Source organism: Alligator sinensis, unplaced genomic scaffold (assembly GCF_000455745.1).
Source record: "Alligator sinensis unplaced genomic scaffold, ASM45574v1 scaffold215_1, whole genome shotgun sequence".
Lineage (NCBI taxonomy): Eukaryota > Metazoa > Chordata > Crocodylia > Alligatoridae > Alligator > Alligator sinensis.
The window spans coordinates 1321322-1329254 of NW_005842259.1; the positions used below are offsets into that span (position 1 = coordinate 1321322).

At 46.0% G+C, this 7933-nt stretch overlaps 1 protein-coding gene across 1 annotated transcript in view; it reads left to right on the plus strand.

The window, feature by feature from the left end:
• The first annotated feature begins 649 nt into the window (after positions 1 to 649).
• MKL1 (megakaryoblastic leukemia (translocation) 1) overlaps positions 650 to 7933 on the plus strand; it is a 119734-nt gene continuing 112450 nt past the window's right edge. The window contains exon 1 of the mRNA XM_025208882.1: positions 650 to 707. The gene's annotated coding sequence lies outside the window, so the exon portion shown is untranslated. The remainder of the gene's footprint in view (positions 708 to 7933) is intronic.

The window sequence follows — 7933 nt, forward strand, 5'->3', positions numbered from 1 at the left end:
CTGAAGTTGTGGCAAAGTCATGGAATTTTATTTATTTATTTATTTTTTTTTACCTTTCCTTGTTCTCTCTCCTGGTGTTGATGCAGTAACATGAAGTAATAAATTAGTCATAACATTTTCCCAGCTTCCTTACTCCATGTTTTGGGAGTGGTCAGGTTGTGGGGAGGAGAAGGTTGAAGCTGATTTTTGTTGAGCCATTGTAGTTAGTCAAGATCTCAGAACAGCATATTCCTTGGAACTAGATAATAAAAAATACTGAACTACAGCTTTGGCTCTGGACTGACTTGAGTTAAGTGGTGGGCAGGACAGTCTGTGCGGTCTCCCCCATGTGCCCCCTATTCCCACTGTGCAGCCTCCCCTGTGCTTCTCTTGTCATGAGCCACTGCGGCCTGGCTACTACGTGTCCCCGGGTGGTACTTGAATCTAAGATGAGCCCCCCCGTTTGACTTGGGCAGGGAGGAAAAACCTCATCGGGGATTCAAGTAAATAGTCTTACTCCTATCCCTGCTTGTCTGGATTCAGAAATACTTAAAGGTGTTGACAAAGAACACTGTGGGTAGAGCTCTGCCTCAAAAGTACATAAAGAAAAATATGGGCTGTGATATGTATATAAAGAGAGTGATTTTGTGCTGTTTCCCTTTTTCAGTGAGCAGAAGCGCTCCTGGTATGGAACAGAACTGGGTTTGTCTGTGGAAGCTGTGAGTAAGGTAGGTGCAGATTTTCCTTCTCTTATCTTCAGCCTCTCACCTTTTGCTTTATTTTGAAACCTATTGGGTCTTTTATGTGCCTTAAATTTACTTTTGTCTTGTTACGATTAAACCTAAACATAAAGCAGTAACTTTTTTTTTCACCCCATTGTGTTGAAGATGGAATTTCGGAGGTAGACAGTGAAGGATCCATCTATGCTAGTAACGTGTTTAATATAACCAGGGTTCAACATACATTTAGATGGTTGCATCAAACATCCAGGAACAGATGTGCCAGGGACAGCTTGCAGTGTACTGCAGAGCCCCATTAGTGGTTTTTTTTTTGTCTGCATGCTGCCTCCTTGTTGCTCTGTATTGCTTCAGCCACTGATTTCAAGCAAGAGAATTGTCATTCGCATGTAAAGCCTCGCGTACTGAGATCCAGTTGGTAGGTGGATTTGCTGCCTGGGTATACAGAGAGTGGCAGACCTGCCTGCAGGGCAAAATTGCTGTTGTAAATTAATTTACAGCTTGGCAGTCATGATATAACTGCCCGGGAGAAATGATGTTGTGTGGTATACCTATGGGATTAGGAGCCATATTCTTGTCTGTGGCCACAGACAAAAGTGCAGTCAGCCGAGTCTTGTAGTGTGAGCCAGAAAGCTCTTTAGTGCCATTCTAGCAGCACTAGCAAGAAAGTTGTAACGTTAAGTTTTTAGTGCTTGTTCTAGATTTCTTCTGTGCCTTGACTTAAGCTATCTCCTTAATTTTTTTTAAAAAGCAGTAATACCACTTTCATAATGGAGACTGAATTTGTTAGTCACAAAGCTGATGCAGTATGGGCAGCAGCTGCAGTACAAGCTTCCTTTGTCATTTATTCCCCGCCAGTGTGCCTTGCGCCTCTGGTGTTAGGGTTCCTCTAGCAGTGATAAGAATAAATCTCCCTGTCCCGTTCAGTCCTTTAGACACCTCTTAGTTTGGCTGTAACATTTATTATGATCTAAATCTCACAAGGGCCATTGGTGCAGCTAAAAGAAGCAAGGTGATATTTTGCAGGAGGTGGGGAATCCAGAGGTGTATCTAGGCAGATACCACAGGGAGAAAAGGAGTAAAAGGTCTCTGATAACTTAATATCATCTGCAGGACTTGGTAGTGAAATAGATGTCGTGTTGATATTCAGGTAGCTGAAATAGGAGATGCAAAGCAGACTGAAGAAATTTGGACTCTAAGTCAAGGGGCCACTGAAGGGGGAAATAAATGGGAATGTTAGTTCAAATTGGGATAATTTTTGAAGATTCAAAATATGAGGCCCTCACGACAGCAAGTAGTGAATGGGCCCAGAACATTTTGGGCAATCTCTGCTTGCAGTCTTATAGAAGAATGGATTGGAATTGGGGTAGCCATTTTGGGAAATACATCACTCTTGATGTCTGTAAATTGGAATTCCCGCAAGCCCCTTGTATTCCACAATGTAGTTCTTGTATTAATGCCTCTCCCTAACTCCTCTTAGCCTAATGAATTTAATCTACTGGCTTATATGACTGACTTAAAAGTGGCTGCTTGTTCTGTTCTTCAGTGGTAATGGTCTCTCTAGAACTCTTGCAAAAATCACTGTTTTGTACTGTAGTTGAAACCTTGTAAAGAGAACTGTCCAACATTGACAGTCAATTGGACACTCTCAGTTTTTTTGGTGAGGGCATAAACAGAATTATATAAGTTTTACATATTGCTCTACCTGAAATTGGAAGGAGTTCTTTCCCATTACGGTTTGCAGGACTTAAGCAAGCAGGGGCTTTGACTTCAGTAGAGCGTTGTTTTCACTTTACTGAGCAAAAGGGCTGTGTGAAGATTCAGGAGCTGATTAAATTTGGAGGAGATTTGGCCCAATTCGGGGACGAAATCTCTGAATCCAAATTGAATCGGGAAACCAATTAAAAGCTCCAAATTGATTTGAAGCATCTGAATTGATTCGGCCATAGACTAAACAGGCAGCTGACAAGTCTGTTGGGGGAGGGAGGGATTGGGGCTGGGACTGGAACTGGGACAAGCTGCCCAGGGGGGGCAGGGGCACATTACGTGGGGAGGGGAGGTGCAGGATGTGGGTGCAGCAGCGCTAGGAGTTGGGGCTCTGCCCTGCTGCTGCTTGTCAAGCTGGGGGGGGGCAGAGGGCGGGACGATTTGGCCCAATTCGGGGACGAAATCTCTGAATCCAAATTGAATCGGGAAACCAATTAAAAGCTCCAAATTGATTTGAAGCATCTGAATTGATTCGGCCATAGACTAAACAGGCAGCTGACAAGTCTGTTGGGGGAGGGAGGGATTGGGGCTGGGACTGGAACTGGGACAAGCTGCCCAGGGGGGGCAGGGGCACATTACGTGGGGAGGGGAGGTGCAGGATGTGGGTGCAGCAGCGCTAGGAGTTGGGGCTCTGCCCTGCTGCTGCTTGTCAAGCTGGGGGGGGACACAGGACGGGACGACGCAGCCCCAGCTCCCAGGCAGTGCGCAGTGCCCTGCCGAGCCGCGCTGCACCCACAGTGCCAGGCAAGGCAGCCATGGGGGTTTCTCCCATGGCTCCCCCTGCCTGGGGAGAGGCAGGCACAGCCAGAGGAGCTGCGGGAGAACTGCAGCTGCCCAGCTGTGCCTGCCTCTCCTTGGCCAATCCGAACGGGTGCCAAATCTACGATTCTGATTTGGCTGAATTGAATGGGGATGGTAATTCAAATCACTGAATCGAATCGCTGTCCTCCAAATTGGCTGAATCCAAATCGAATACTTCCCTATTCATGCGGGCCTACTGAGCAATACTTATGAATTTCCTAAATCTCTTAACAGGTGCTACTTTTGAACTGCCTTGTTTGTTATGTGTAGCCAGGCTGCTGGTTTAGCATTCTGGGAGTTTTCAAGTTTCCATGCATCTCCTACCATGTGTTGAGCTGTGAAGTTTTTGAAGTAATACTTGGAATTAGTCTTCATTTATGAGCCTGGTGTTCGTGGCATTGAGAAGCTAAGCGGACATTTGACAATGGTCTTCAGAAACTTTTTTTTTCAAATTTATAGCACTGCTGGTCTGAGTAAAATGTAGGGATGTTGAAAATGTGGGCCAGATCTAGCCAGTGGAGCAGTGTCACCTGCTTATGGGGCCCCTGGAAGGAGCAGGAAGGGCCAAGCAGGGGTGGGGCCTGCCACCAAATTCCTGGATATGGAGCCCTGTTGGTGATGCATTTTAGTGTCCGCAGGGAAAACGGCTGCTTTAATCCCCCCCTGGCTCCCTAAGCCCATGCAGCACCTCAGGCATCTGTGGCAGTTAATGCTGCTGTTGCTTGCTCTGCTGCTGGAAGAGGTCTGGATCGCCAGCAAGGAGCACCATGATCCAGATTTGGCTTGGCGGGCTGAATGAGTTTGACACTGCTTCCAGCATTAGAAATTGGTCCTTGTTGAATGGATTTTCAAGCTAATGAGGAGAGTTGCTTTTATCTACAAGGATTCATCAACCAATGTGAAGACAATGCTGTTGTCAGTCCAGTTACACCAGACAGGTTCTTTCCAGCTCATTCCCCTTTCAAGCCCTAACTTCTCGTAAGACAGCTGTTTGTACCTTTTGACTGATAAGGTTTCATACTGGTCCCAACATGTCTTGTTTTGGATCCTAGACTGGCAGATCTCACCACTGCCTGGAGCAAAAGATTTCTGGTGATACTTGGAAATGGCCAGTCTTCTACCATCATGCTCTTGGGACAGGCTGAATACAGGCTTGGAGACTTTAGCTACATAGTGGGAACACACCCATCCATTTCTTATCAACTTTTCTGTCTGCCTGTGTTTGCAATATTTTTATTGAAGGTCTGGAGGATAGTGACTCAAGCTCCAAGATGGAGTATGCAGTCTTATACCTCTGAGTCACTAGTTGTAATGTAGCCTGTGGTTGCCAGCTGAAAACGGTTACTTTTTGACTGTTCAGTGGTTTGTATGAAATGATCATACTGCAGTTTCCAGAAGGCAGGAGTTCCTGTTCTGTATTTGGCCTCTTAGCAGAGTGGTCCAGAGGCTAAACTCCACTGCTTACCTGAAGGTGTTTCCTCTAGGCCAGAGCTGGGTTTGGTCTTTGTGAGAAGCTTTTGTGCTGCAGCTGACTGCTATATCCTTACTATGGGCGGATGAGGCTTCAGTCTTAAGGTTAGTCAACCTGGATTTAAATTTACTGGAAAAAGAATCCTGTTTCCACTTGTATGCATAGCTGCAGCTTGAGTGGCTGCATGTTGAATACGTTCCTTAATACATCCTTTTTTTGTGAGGCCTTTTATGGAGGTGATTTCCTTTAATATTTAAAGCTAAAAAGAATGCTTGAGAGAGATCTTACTCTTGATCTCTAGCAACCTCTCAGTTTACCATGTTGCTGTTTCTTCCACGTGCTACAGATTGCCGCCTTCTGGCCCTTTTTTTACAGCATTGGGATGATTGGGAGACACGACTGCCTTCGGGCACAACGTGACATTGTCTCTCCCTTTCTGTTCATTCATCTCAAAGACTGATCCACTTAAAGCCTCTCTGCCCCAGGATTACCTCTTCTTTTGGCCAGCTGATCACAGCTGGCACAGTCATTTAACAGAAGGCTGCTTTTTTTTTTTTTTTTTTTTAACTTATCTGCTTCTTCCCAAAATAGCCCAGCTGCACACACATGCTGTTGCTGTTAGCTGATGCAGGTTGCTTAGCAATTCTTAAATTGGTAGGAAATTACTATTACCCTGGCAACTTAGCCCCCAAAATGCAAACAGATTTCAAGGAGAGAAGGACAGGAATGCTCTTCATAGCAGCTTCCTCTCTTGCCTTGAGAAACTGAATGGCTGGGTTTTTTCCTCCTATTTCCTTTTTCATTGTTCTGATTTGTTTGAATTTTTGTTTTCTTCAAGGGCTTTCTCTAGTACTTGCTGCTGGATGTCCCCCTCCCCCCCCCCTTTTAAAATATTCAGCTTCATTGTTGGAGGCTGAATTCTACCTCTACTGTGTGATACTTTTGCTGAAGCTAATGTTGCACATCCAACAGCTACAGCATCAAGCCTTTCTATGCATGTGTGCTTTATATGTATTTGGATAGACTTGGGAAACCTTGCTCTCATCCCATGCAGAAGCATCTCATCCTCATCTCTCTATTACCAGCAGTTTTATCAAAAAATGTTAAGTAATGGTGCAAAATCTTAATATTTGCGCACACATAAGTGGCTCCTACTACGTCTGAAGCAGAAGTTGTTTGCAAAAGTTGTTTGCATTCAAAACCAAGGAGAAAATGGGACATGGTAGCTCATGTGCCTTTTGTGCTACTTTTGTAACAACTCTATTCTCTCATTGCCCTTGCTCAGTGCTTATGTCATCTGTGACATATTCCAGAGGAAGCTAAGTTAAACTTTCAGCGAAGAGTTGCTGTGACAGAAGGCTTTTGACAGCAATGGGAAAATAGGGATATAAACAGAGGTTACTGTCTTTCCTCAATCTTACTAGCTCCCATAAACCCCTTACGTTTAAGGGGTTGATCTTCTGCCTCTGTTCACACACGTGTATCCTCAGGATATGCTATTTCTCAGTCTTTGCAGGTTAGTCTAAACTACAAAAATTGAACCAATAAGCAAATGAACAGAAATTCACTTTTGATTCAGGAAATGCAGCCACATACCTGCAGTAGGTCAGGCCAGAAGCAAGGGGTGCTAGAGCATGGCCTTTTGGCAGGTAGCCAGCATGGCCTGTGTGTTCACTTCCTCTTCCTGCTGCCCCCAGGTCTGCATTTGCAGTCACCAATCGGAGCAGCAGGACTCTGCAGGGTTGCTCATCACTTCCTCTTCCAGGTGCCTCTGGGATTTGTAGTCCACAGTCATAAGTAAACCGGCAGGGCAGTGCAGCTCTGTACTCGGGGGTGGGAATGACACACGGGATGACACAGAGTTTAACTTCCTTCCCTGGCCCCAGCCTCCAGCCAGGGTTTGCCTGAGGGGGCCAGTGAGGCCGGTGAACCAGTCTTCACTACTCCAGCTGGAGAGCAGAGGGGCAGACCTGGCCCTATTCTCTGGAGCAGCGGCACAGCCCAGGGCTGCAAAGCATGCTGGGATGCTGGGGGACTATGAGTTTTAACTTGAACCAGGAAGGGACCTGGGACAGAAGTTTCATAAGCCAGTTTGACCCAAATCAGTTAAGTCTGATACTACATTCAGCCAGGTTTATCTTAAACCAGTTTCAGCCATTTAAACTGGTTTATGTGTAACTTCTGTCTCTAGCTCTTAAGATCAAATTTCTGGCAACCAAACAGAGGTTTTAGTATCTTGCAGTAGAACATTTGTGTCATAACCCAAAGGTATGATTTTGTGTGTGCTTCGGCACCAGAATTATCCCCGCCAAATTACAGCTTCATTGCACAGGACATTTTTTTACTGCAGAGGAAGGCTCCGGTGCAGGGACGAGTTTCCCGCCTATTTGCAGCTTCTTTTGCAGGGTGCATTGCTCAAGTTGCAAGAGAAATGCACGGTGCAAAAGAGTTCCTGCCACCCCCATGCAAATTTGTCCCGTTATTGGCTAGTTCTAAATTATTCACACGTGGCGGCTAGTGATTGGCTTGCTAGCCATATAAGAAGTTTGAGCGGTTTCCACCCAAGCCGAAGAGGACTCCACATCCATCTCGTGGGGACTCTGGGTACACAGCAGGGAAGTAAAGACCCCTGTGTGAGATTCAGAGGAGCTTGGCGACCTGATCCATCGCCCACCTCTTCCCGTCTTCGAGCGATAAAAATTATAAGACGTATCTACGAGCCCGATTTTGGTGGCGCGCTCACCCAGAGCATCCGGAGCTCTGTTTCCGTGGAGCCTAGCAAACTCCACGTGACCGTCCGTGTTGTCTTTGTCTGTAACCGCAACTCAAGCAAGTTTTCCAGCCTACACCACGACCATCTTTGGTGTAAGTAAACAATCTTTAAAACTACCGCTACCCTCTGTTACAGAGGGGAGTCTGTGCCTAATTCTAGCTTGTCGCGCCCCTCTCTCCAACTCCGCGTGCCCGGGCTGCTGGCCACAGCCCGCATGCAGCACGAAAAAGGGCCCGGCTCGTGCCCGGCCCGCACAATTTGAAGCATTATACCATATTTGCTGTACCAAATTACTTGCAAACACAGCAGGCTTAACTAACTATTGCCCAACCTGATTTTTTTCCCTTCAGGTAGTGATTGAGTTTCAGCAAGCTTTACAGCCTGCTGTTCAAAAATGTCCTCTTT